The sequence below is a fragment of the Octodon degus genome, unplaced genomic scaffold (assembly GCF_000260255.1).
Source record: "Octodon degus isolate 3935 unplaced genomic scaffold, OctDeg1.0 scaffold00187, whole genome shotgun sequence".
Taxonomy (NCBI): Eukaryota; Metazoa; Chordata; class Mammalia; order Rodentia; family Octodontidae; genus Octodon; species Octodon degus.
Genome location: NW_004524763.1, coordinates 4268846 through 4280803, shown reverse-complemented (window position 1 = coordinate 4280803; position 11958 = coordinate 4268846).

Genomic DNA, 11958 nt, shown 5'->3' with positions numbered 1-11958 from the left:
TTAGTATTATGTATAGGTGTATATGCAAAGAAATAGACTTTGAAATCCTTCTTCAGCATATCTGTTTATGTCTACATGTCAGTATGAGACAGTATCTAAAAAATTGTTAGCCTGAAGCAGTTTCAAAATACATATGAATATTAGTGTTGTAATAACACATGTTTTTGAGCCACCCTCCAGAGACGTGAGCAAATTCATGTTTTAAAATTTTTAAGAGTGCCCTCCCACATTGTTGGTATCAATGTTAAGTGTAGCCAGTATAATAATCAGCAGATAGATATCTCAGAAAGTACAAATAGAAGTTTCATTTGATCCAGGAATTCCTTTCCTGGTTATAGTCTCAAAAATTTCATATATTGATGTATGCATACACATACTCAAAGTAGAGCAATATATAATAAATGTTCATCATTCTTCATTCATTGCAAATGAATAAAGAAAATTTTTGATTAAAAAACAAAAGATCCTAGGTTCTTTAAGTGTCCATGTGGTTCACACTCAAGTGTGTTGATGTATTTCAATAGAAATTTCCTATGCCTCTTTGGTCTCATGATGTATTGCCAGATATTTTTAGGTTAAAGTAACATTTCCAGAATTTTAGGTGATGTTTTCCCATCAGATTCCACTGCTTTTCTTGTAGTTGTGTTAGCTTATCATTGTGACAAAATACCTGAGAAAACTAGTTTAAAGAAGGAAAGATTCATTTGGCTCATGGTCTCAAAAGTTTTAGTCCAATTGGCTGGCTGCATCCGGGCCTGAGGCAAGGCAGAGACATCAGATCATTTTCATAGTGGAAGGACACGGTAAGGGAACATTGCTTACCTTATGGTAGCCGGGAAGCGAGAGCCCCAGTGCTAGGGGGCTTCCTCCACCTCTGCTGTTGCTCCGTCTGGGCCCCCAAGCTGTTAGATGGTACTGTTCACTTTCAGGGATGATTTCACCCCTGAAATCATTGCTGTCCTACCTGCTGATTATGTCTGCAGGCACACTCAGTAGTACACTTTACTAATATCCTTGGTATTTCTCAATACAATAAAGTTGACATGGAGGCCAGGGAGATAGCTCAGCGGCATATGTGCCTTCCTGGCAAGTGCAAGACCCCAAGTTTGATCCCTGGTATTGCAAAAATAAATAAATAAATGAATAAAAGTTAAAATAAATAAAGTTGACAATCAAGATTAACCACTTACTGGGCTAACGAGATAGCTTAGCAGTCTAAAGCATCTGCTTAGGCAAGCTTAGGTAAGCCTAGGCAAGCGCAGGGACTGTGGTTCGATCCCCAGCACCACATGCTGTGCCAGCCCTGCCCCCAGGCAAAAATAAACTGGCAAAAATAAATAAATAAATAACCACTTACCAATATAATTATTTAAATACAGATGATCATAAATTGCATATTTTGTTAATTTTTATAAAATAACAGGAAATATGCAAACAACAATTTTTATCAACTGTATTCATTACAAGCACTGCCTGGCTGAAATGACCCCCGCCAGAGCGACACTCGAGATGGTCAGCATGAGAACAAATGCAGTGTCCCAGCGACACTTGGACACACTGTCAGGTGGTTCATAATCACAGTCATAAAATTAAACATTTAACGAAAATGAGGTCATTGATTTTTTTGGACAGCGATGACCACAATTGTTTCCTGCTCAGGAAAAGGAGAACACATGATGATGTGTACTGTGAAGCTCTGGCGCAAATGTAAGGCCTGCAGTCCTGTCTTCAGCTGCTCAGCTACCTCAGGCGAGTATGAGGAATCATCCTCCCGTGTCAGGTGCTCTTCGTAATGAAGCCTGGAGTGGGATACTGCACAGCGAAGTGGGGCTTCCTTTGTTCGTGGCTAGAAACAGACAGCAAGTTCTGTCTTTACCGCTAGGGAAAGGAAAAACAGCGCTCATGCTGTGGGAGGCTCTTCTTTGCACATTATTACCCGGGCTCCATCCGAACGCTTCCGAAGTTTAGAAAACCACGCCCGTGTCCTCCTTTGTGTCTGAGCACACGCCATGGGTTCGCTTGTGTTTCACATCACCAGGTACCGTCCGTCTCCACTCGGATTGCCGAGGCACAATTGGCATTTCTCTCTCTCTCTCTCTTTTAAATATTTTCACACTGGATTAGTTGAAAGTGTCTTTCAAGCCAAAAAGCCTATGATTCTGACTCACTGAATTTTCAGCCTCAAATAATTGGGGCTTTGTCTCCAAACCTGCCACTCTGAGCAAGAATTTCTCAGCATGGGTGGGGTACGTTCGCTTTATTTTTGATTTTCCAAGCTTTTTCCCAAACAGGCTTTGAGAAATATATCTACTTTTCTCAAACGCTGAATGTACTAGTCACTGATTATGCCAATACAGCAGGGATAACCTCATGTCTGAGGACTGCCATGTGCCAGACGTTCACTGGAAAAAAATACACGCAACTAAACAAAACTCACACTACAAACATCTGAGAATCTGGACACTTAAGTGGTTTGAAACGTTTCATTAATTTCTTAAGACAAGTGTATCAAAAAGTTTGCATGATTTAATTTCAAGTCTCCAATTTTGTTTTTACTAACATCAGAAAGTTATGACTACACTGCCAATGCTGGATCTGCTGAAAATAAAGTTGTACTTCTGCCTGAAAAAAGAAAGAAATATATCTACTTTTGGAACACTTTGTCTCCCCCAGAAGCAACCCACTGATATTAATTTCTCTTCATTCTTCTTTTGATTTTGTTCTTTCATTCATTCATCTTTGAGGTCTCTCATAGAAGAGAAAGCAAGTGATTTCTAAGCATGTGAGTCTGATTTATTTCAGCTAACATACCGTGTTCGAGGTGCACGTATTTTCCGACAAATGAATCAAGTTTATCTCCACAATAGAACATTCTGAAAGTCTCTGAATAGGTAGGTCATTATAATTGTAAATGATCTAACATTATTGGCTTTATAATTTTTAGAAATACAAGTATACTACATATCGATTTTAGTTAATAAGCCAAACATTTCAAGTTTTTGAAACATGAAAAAAAAATCTAGACACACTCGTATCAGACAATATAGCTCAGAAAGTTGAAAACATGAAAGACATTAAATTTATAGACCATGAATTTTAATATTTGAAACAAAATGCTTTACTTTGAAAACAAAAATACAAGAATTCTTTAATAGATAACAACTATGCTAATTTTATTTTATAAAAAAAGAAGATATAGTAAGCAAATGACAATAGCATGCCTTTTTATTTCATAACAAGTGGATTCTAGAAAGGGATCAAAATGACCATAACTCTATGAATGAGACTGGAAAGAACCCACCAAATAGGGCAAGCAATTAAACACAGCAGAAAAAGAGGTGCACAACAGCAATCTTTCAATTACTTTTTTGTATACAGCAGCAAAATAGTTCCATCAGCATACTCTACAAGTGGACTTCCCCCGCACCCTGGGTCTACAAGATGGATATCAAGGAAGTAGCAGTAGCTTAGTTCCACAAGTGACACCTGGCCATCAGTAAGCATCATGGACACTGTCCACGTCCACCACATACTAGAACTTTGTGCAATATTCTATCTCCAAACTGTTAGAAGTGCTGGTCATATATTTGCCATTCCAGTTTTTTTTTTTTTTTTTGTTATGTTTTACTCTTAGTAATTCTTTACTATCATGAAAACTTTTTCTTAGTTGATATTTTTGTATATATTAACCTAACCAAATCCTGTGGGAGTACTCTGATTTAATCACAAATTCATACATATATTCTGGCCTCTTAGTTGGAGTCACAATTTAATTTTAATTTTTGAATATTATTTTGAAATATTTCATTTTGTTTTTAAAATTTATTACTTAATTTTGTGAATACTGTTTAATTTTAATTTTTGTTTTATGATTTATACTGTTTCTTTGACTTACAATCTACTTATAAGACATGGTACGATATTTTCTCCTAGTATTAGAAACTTTAAAAAGTGTATTTCCATTTCCCATTGAAATAAAAAAAAAAAACAAGTGGGATTTGTGTGCACTTGTCGTTCTACCCTGAGGTCCTTCTATTTTTTTAAAAGTGTATTTTAGGGCAGCAAGAGACAGAGTGAGGGGGAAAAGAGGAAAGGGGAAATGGAAGTCCTAAGTATGAAGACATAGCAACTCCTTCTGATAAATATAATCATTATGTACTGCAAATATATACTGTTAAAAATTTAAAAATAAAATGAAATACGTTTTCAACTGATACATAAAATATAAAAAGTGTACCTTAGCAATGGAGTACTGTGTGTTGCTTTAACATTGTAAAATGTTTAAATTGGGGCTTTGCCTGATAGCTCAATTGTTTAAAGAGCTGCTTGGGCAAATGCAGTCAGGCGCATAGGTCCAAGGTTCGATTCCCAGCACCAGAAGCTCCACTAGACCCACCCATAAAGCAGCCTGATGTAGGCAAAAAAACAAAACAACAACAACAACAACAACAACAACAAAATCTATAATGTTTAAATTGAACAAAACAACTATTTCCCCAAATAAGTATCATACCTTTATGGTGAAAACACAGCAAATCTTTCTGGATTTTTGAGATATATAACACATAACTATTTCTAGCCATTGTCCTATGCAACAGCCCATGCGTACTTCTTAGTCCTCCTTAACTGTGACAGAGTGCCTATTGATCAGTCTTTTCCAATTTTCTCATCTCTACATTTACTAGTGAAGAAAGACTTCATTATTTTCTAGTGCAAGACACTGAACAGAATGCTCTGTGAGCAGATCTCAGGATTCATTCAAAATAGACAACATATTAGAGGCTTCAGGTAAGGGCAAGGTTTATCTCATTTAATAACTGGAAACTGTACATTTGAGACATGCTCATACCTAAAAAGGTGGCTTTTGTGTTGTATATTTTAGCACTTGAAGGGACACACGTGCCTACTTAAATTTTCTGGCAACACTTATTTTTATCTGCTTCTTAAAAAATTGTTTTCTAGGACTAGTTACTTTGGGAGTAAGTAATCATGGCAGACAGAAGAGGGCGCTCTGGAGCACACAGACTCTGGGAGAAGGGTTTTTGGGTTTTTGTTGTTGTTTTTGAGCAGAATATATTTATTGAGAGAAAGAAAGCTCCTGTCCAACCTGTCCACGAGAGGGACAGGAGGGGGGCCCGAGCGAGTAGTTCCCCGGGAGAAGGGTTTTTGATCGTGTGCTGGGAAAGTATTGCGGCACCTGCGGGTTGATGGTGTCTTAAGACAGTCAAATTCTATGGTTCTGTTGTTCCCTGTTTCACTGAGGGGGGAAAAAACTACAAACGTATATTTGGAAAAGGAAAAAGACAAATAATGAAGGTGGTATTTTCCTCTTTCTTAAGATCAATACTTTTTTTCAGAAGACAGCCATTATCAAGAAACAGATTCTTTCTAACATTGAGAACTATTTTCACATATAGCTCAGCCTTTAAAGGACACGTTCAGTGATTCTTAGTAAACTCACAAGCTTGTACCACCAACACCTCTCTCTACTTTCGGAACACTTCATCTCCCAGAGGCAACCCACTATTATCAGTTTCTCTTCATTCTTCTCTTCATTTTGGGCTTTGATTTAATCATCTTACGGGTTTCTCATAGAAGAGAAAGCAAGTGATTTTTAAACTTGTGTGTCTGATTTATTTCAGTTCACATAACGGGTTCAAGGTGGACGTATTTTCTTACAAATGTCTCAAGTTTATCTGCACAGTAGAGCAGTACTCTATTCCATGTAAATATCACATTTTTTATCCACTCATATGTTGAGAAAGGTCACTTCCACGAGTGAGTTATAATGAATTTTATGGGCGTGCACACAGCACTGTAATACGAAGTCTTGAACCCTTTCGGCAAGATACCTAGAAGGAGGAAGAGCTGGGTCAAGTAGAATCTCTACTATAAATTTGTAAATTAAATTGTAGATTAAAGCCATCTCCATCCCAATAGCCACAACAGTTGTACTAGTTTACATTTCCACCAACAAAGTATAAGGCTTTCTCTTTTCCTCACAGCCTCACCATTATTTGTTATTATTTGATTTTTTGTTGATGATCATTCTGTCTGGAGTAAGAGGGAACCTGATTGTTTTAATTTACATATTTTATTTTTTTAAAATTTTTATTTTTATTTTTATTTTTTATTTTTATTTATTTGAGAGAGAGAGAGAGAGAGAGAGAGAGAGAGAGAGAGTGTGTGTGGTGTGTGTGTGTGGCCAGCTCAGCCCACCAGGGGGTGGGGCTGGCTGGCATGTGGTGCTGGGGGATTGAACCGCGGTCCCTGATGCTTTGCCAAGCTTGTTCTAAGTAGGTGCCTTAGACCACTGAGCCATCTCTCCAGCCCCTAATTTACATATTTTAATGACCAAAGATGTTGTGCATGTTTTCATGTGTTCATTGCCTCCTGTATTTCCTCTTCTGAGAAGTGTCTATTCATGTCACTTGCCAATTTTTTGATTGGGTCTTTTATTCTATGGATCTCACTGTTTTGAGTTCTTTGTATATTATAGACAGTAATCCTCTGTCTGAGGTACAGTTGATAGTTTTTTCCTCATTCTGTAGTTTGTCTCTTCACTCTTTAATTGTTTCTCCTGCTGAGAAGAAACTTCTTATTTGAGGTAATCATCCTGTTCATTGATTTTTGCTGTTATTTCTTGTGTGATTGAGTTCTGTACAGACATTCCTTGCCAGCTACTACTACTTCAAGAATTTTACCTCCCTTATGTTCCAGCAAGCTTTTTGTCTGCATTACTATTTAGATTTTGGAACCATTTTGATTTGAGTTTACTATATAGTGAGAGATACAGGCCTGCCCCCAACCTTCGGTACAGGGATAGCCAGCTTTCCCAGCAACATTTGTTGAGGAACTACTTCCCTCCCGCATCAACTTTTGGCCTCTTTGTAAAAGATTAGGTGACTCAGTGTGTCTGGGGCTGATTCTGCATCCTCTGTTCTGTTCCATGGGTCCACATGGCCACTTTTGTGACAGCAGAATGCTCATTTTTTTATCTCCATCACTTGGTCTGAATAATAATACATCATATGAGTGTATCAGATTTTATGTATCTACTACTGGTGGGCATTTTTCTCATTTCTAACCATTGTGAATAAGACTCCTGGATATATTGTATAAGAGTTCTGTGTAAAAATAATTATCTTTCTCCTGGGCATATACCTAATGGACAAATTATTGGCTGCCATAGTAATTATATTGATCTTATAACTGCCAAACTTTTCTATACTGGCTGCACTATTTTCTGTTCCTGTCAGAAGTACCTGAAGGTTCTAGTTTCTCTACACTCTCATCAAGAGTTGTTACTGCCTAAGTCTTTTTATTATCACCATTTCAGTGGGTGTGAAATGGCTTCTCGATGTGGTTTTGATCTGCATCTTCAAGAAACAGATTTCTTTAAACATTTAAGACTCAGATGTTCACATTAAAGTTACACTTATTCCTGTTACATTCTTCTGGCTTCTAGGTAGTGTCTTTGGCTGTAATGGAACGGCTTTCTTAAGTGTCTCTCTCTCTCTCTCTCTCTCTCTCTCTCTCTCTCTCTCTCTCTCTCTCTCATGCACTTTTCCCTTTCCTCATGTTTCTCTGTCTTCCTTTCTTGTGATAAATTGCTGCAAAGCTGGCTTCCAAAGGAAGTAGTAAAGAACTAGAATCAAAGTGGGTAATGAAGATGTTGCGAGAAATCAGAATGTAGGAAAGGCAAAGTGAAATATCAAGAACACTATGATTCCATGATCTTGCATAATTGCATGTAGAGGGCATCTATATATTTTCAACCACTGAGAATGACTGTAGTAAAAGCATATATTAAAAGCATAAAACAGCTACTATGATGAATATTCCAAATGTTTACTTATTATGTACAGGAAAGCAAATGACCTTATGCTGAGTATTTCTAGTCTAAAATATGTACCTTGACAGTTTTCCTTTGGGTTATGTCTCTGCACAAATCCTGACCCGATTGTGGTCAAAATCTTGGTTGTCTAACTAAGGACATTTCAAAGCTATTGGTTCCTGATATCAATAAAATTGCTAAATTGACATCCTTATACATACTCTGGTTTCTCTTCAGATTGCATAAATCTTTCACTTTTTAAGTTGGCATCCCTTATCTCTTTAACATTTGAATTCTTTAGCATAATAGACAGACATGGTAGCGCAAGAGTTGAGGAGGGGCTTCAGAATACAGCTGAGGTTTGTAATTGAAGAAAGAGGGAATGGAGGACAGAAATGAGAAATAAACTTTCACATAGAATTTGTTTGGCATCCAGAATAAAGATGTAGGAAAGCATGGGGAAAGTTCTGGGGACTGATTTGAGGCTTTGTTTGAATGCAGTTGCTAACGTCGAGATGACTGGATAACAAGACCATTTGAGTATATGTATTCAAAATAGTAGTTCACATCTGCTATGTGTATTAGTGTAACACAGGTCATGCTGCATGTGTCCATAAATATTAAAGTCCCAGTAACAGCAAGTATTAGTTTATTCATGCTATATCTTATACAAATTGTATTGCTTTCTTCCATTTTGTAATTTTTGTCCTCTGGGACACCTGTCCTCTGGTTCCTCTAAAGTTCCTGCATGTGCAGGAATGACAATTTGGGGAAGAAATATTGTCACCTCTAGTGCCTGGAGTAGAAATTATGACACTTTCACTAATACTGCATTATTGAAACTTTTTCCTGTTTACCCTTCACTATACAAAGAGTAAGCAACGTTATCTCCCTGAAAGAATAAATGGTACATGAAGTGATAGCATTATCTGTCAGTGGAATATGTATAGAGTCATAGATATTATCTCCTCCCAATCTTATAATCTTCAGGTGTCAGTAGAGCAAGAATACTTATGTTTTTCCAGTTGAGCAAACTGAGAATAAAGGAACCAAGTGAACATTCCGAAGGAATCAGGTGACATACAGAATGTTTTATTCTACAATATCCTCAATCTGAAAAAACAGACAAATGTACTACTCATTTGTGGTAGATGTCATTTTGATTACAATAAAATTTGTTTCTCTTGTTATATTGATATATTGCTGTATTATTGAAAGCCTATACACACCTAATAAAATCAGTTTTATAGTATATTGCATGAAACAATAGGTTTATCTCTATTTTAATGCTAGCTATATTATATTGAAAAAATCTGCTTGTGTTTTTATTGTCACTGGTGCCCTCAACCTAGAGACCGTGGACTTAGCATCCAGCATTCAGTACAATGCCCTGCAACTGGTATGTGGCCCACAGTGTGAGAATAGACTACATTGAACAATACCCAAATGATGATCAGGAGAAGACACTGAGTTATTTATTGACAGTTTCATGGCTTCTTGGGTCAGGACTTTCCAGCCCCTGGGCCATAGCCTCTGAACAGTTAGGAACTGTGCCACCCCACAGGAGGTGAGAGGCAGATGGCCAGCTAAGCTTTGAGGTATTTACAGCTATGTCCATCACTCATATTACACCTGGAGCCTAACCTGCTGTGAGATCAGCATCACCAGTAGATCTTCCCAGGATTGTGAACTTTGTCATGAACTGTAAGTGTGGAAGATCTGGCTTGTGGTCTTAGGAGAAGCCAATGACTGATCGTCTGAGGAGTTGTTGCAGTGGTGATGCTGGTGGTGAGGAGTAGCTGTAAATACAAATTAACGTTAACAAAGTGGTTTGACTACACAGAGAAGAAAATAAGTCAACTGCTTGCAGACTCAGATCAAAAGCCATCTGTGAGTGGCAAGTGCCCATTAAGCTGCATCTGGTCGGGGGTTTTCTGGTGTCAGTGTGTTGATGTGCTTCAGTTTTACAGCTGTCTCTACTGGCAGGCTCTAACTTAGGATGAAAGAGTTATTTTAGTCCATATGTGGCTTGTTTATTATTTAATTTATCGCTTCCACTTGCTCCTCTTGCCTGCACTATGTGACACAGTTTTGGTAAGCCCTAAAGGTAACCCTGACCAAAATGTTTAAAAAGCAAATGTCAGGCCAGCCAGATAGTTAGCAGATTAAAGCACCTGCTTAGGCATACGTGCCCCTGGGGCATGCTGAGGTGACAAAAGAGACTGGGCGTGGTAGCACGCACCTGTAATCCCAGCACTTGGGAGGCTGAAAACAGGAGGATCACCACTACAAGTCTGATCTGTGTAGTGAGACCCTGTAGACCCTGTACTAAATTCATAAAAAGAGCAAATGTCACTAGAAAGCTTCTCCAAAAAGGGAGAAAGACCCAGTGTTGACATAGGAGAAGAGTCTAAGATAGCCAATGAAAAGAAAAAGAAAATATTAAGAGTCCTATTCAAATTACAAGTTTATAAGAGGTGATTCATATTCTTCCAGCCTACTTTGTATAATACACTGTGACCAAGTCTCCACCAAAACCATGAACTTTTGAAAACTTTATTCATGGAGACCAAGTACTCTCTGTTAAAAAAAAAAAAAAACACACACACACACACACACAAAATAAATAAATAAATAAATAAATAAAAATAAACAAGCCTAGTGGTGAAGAGCTCATCCTGTCTGCTGCTCAGGACACTTCTTATGAATTTTTAGGAGAGACTGCAGTTCAAAAGGTGGAATGGGCTCCTCTTTCAGCTAGCACCATAGCTAGACAAACTGATGAAACGGCAGATGATACCAAGGTATCACTGTTACAGAGGGTTAAGGAATTACCATAGTGCACCATCCAGGTTGACAACAAAGCATCAGTGCTTGTTTTTGTATGCTGTACTGCTTAGGAGGATGTGCACGAGCATGTGTCATGTGCACTTTTGTTGTCAACCAGAGCTACGGCTGCAGAACTATTCGAGTCTTCGAATGATTATCTATCAGGAAGATGGAACTGGTCATTTTGTGTCAGTGTACGGTTATACTGAGTGGCTGCTGTGATTTAATGGTGTTCTGGTTTCACAGCTCAGGTCAAAGTGGTTGCTCCTGAGTGTGAGTCTACATACTGTGTTATTTTTAGAGAAATGCTGGCTAGCTGAACTTAACATTTTTTAGAGTATCAATCACATTAAAATATATGCCCTTAGCTCCTATCGGCTTGCTGTGTTCTGTGAGGAAACGTGCAGATGGCACACACATCTTCTTTTATACAGAAGGGTAAGATGGTTTTCTAAAGGTAGGTAACTGGCCAGAGCTTTTGAGCTATGACAACTACCTCAGAGATTTCTGTTATAAGAACAGACACCACTGACAGTACATTTCAGTGACACAGAGTGGGTCACAAAACTTGCTTACTGATGTCACATTTCAACCTGCTCAGTGAACTCAATGTGTCATTTCAGTGGAGAACTACAACTCTGTTCAAGCTGGCAGACGAAGTGGCTGCATTCAAAGCCAAACTGGAATTACGGGGGTGACAAGTGATCTTTGGAATTTTTTTTTACATGTTTCAAACATTAGCAGGAATTTTGAGAGACTAAGCCAGGGCCTTCTTTCTCCCAGCTGGTGTATGATCATATATCTGAGCTTTCAGAAAGTGTTAGACTATTCCTTCTCCACCACAAAAGAGGGTGGAACTGAGAAGAAAGGCATCTGAAAGCTACTTGCGAATAAGGCAGGTGAAGCAATTTTATCCTTACTAGAGAAAGGATCAACTGCTGAGATCACAAATGACCCTGGCTTTAAAAATATGTTTGAGACCACTTCAAATCTCCACATGTTCTGGGTTAAAGTCCAGGTGGAATGTCATGAGGTTGTCACAAATGCCCTGGAAAGCCTGCCTCCATCTCCAGTATCCTACCTTTGCAAAGTAGGGTTCTCTGCAGTGTAGGCAACCAAAATGAAGTGAAGGGGTAGACTGGACCTAAGCAACACACTTCAGGTTGCTGTTTCCTGTCATGCCCAAATGGCACTATCTACTTGCAGGCAAACAGGCTGAGGGTTCCGACTGTTTCTGCAGTATGATTTATATGATATTTCATTTTCTGTTGCAACATATTAATAATAGAAGA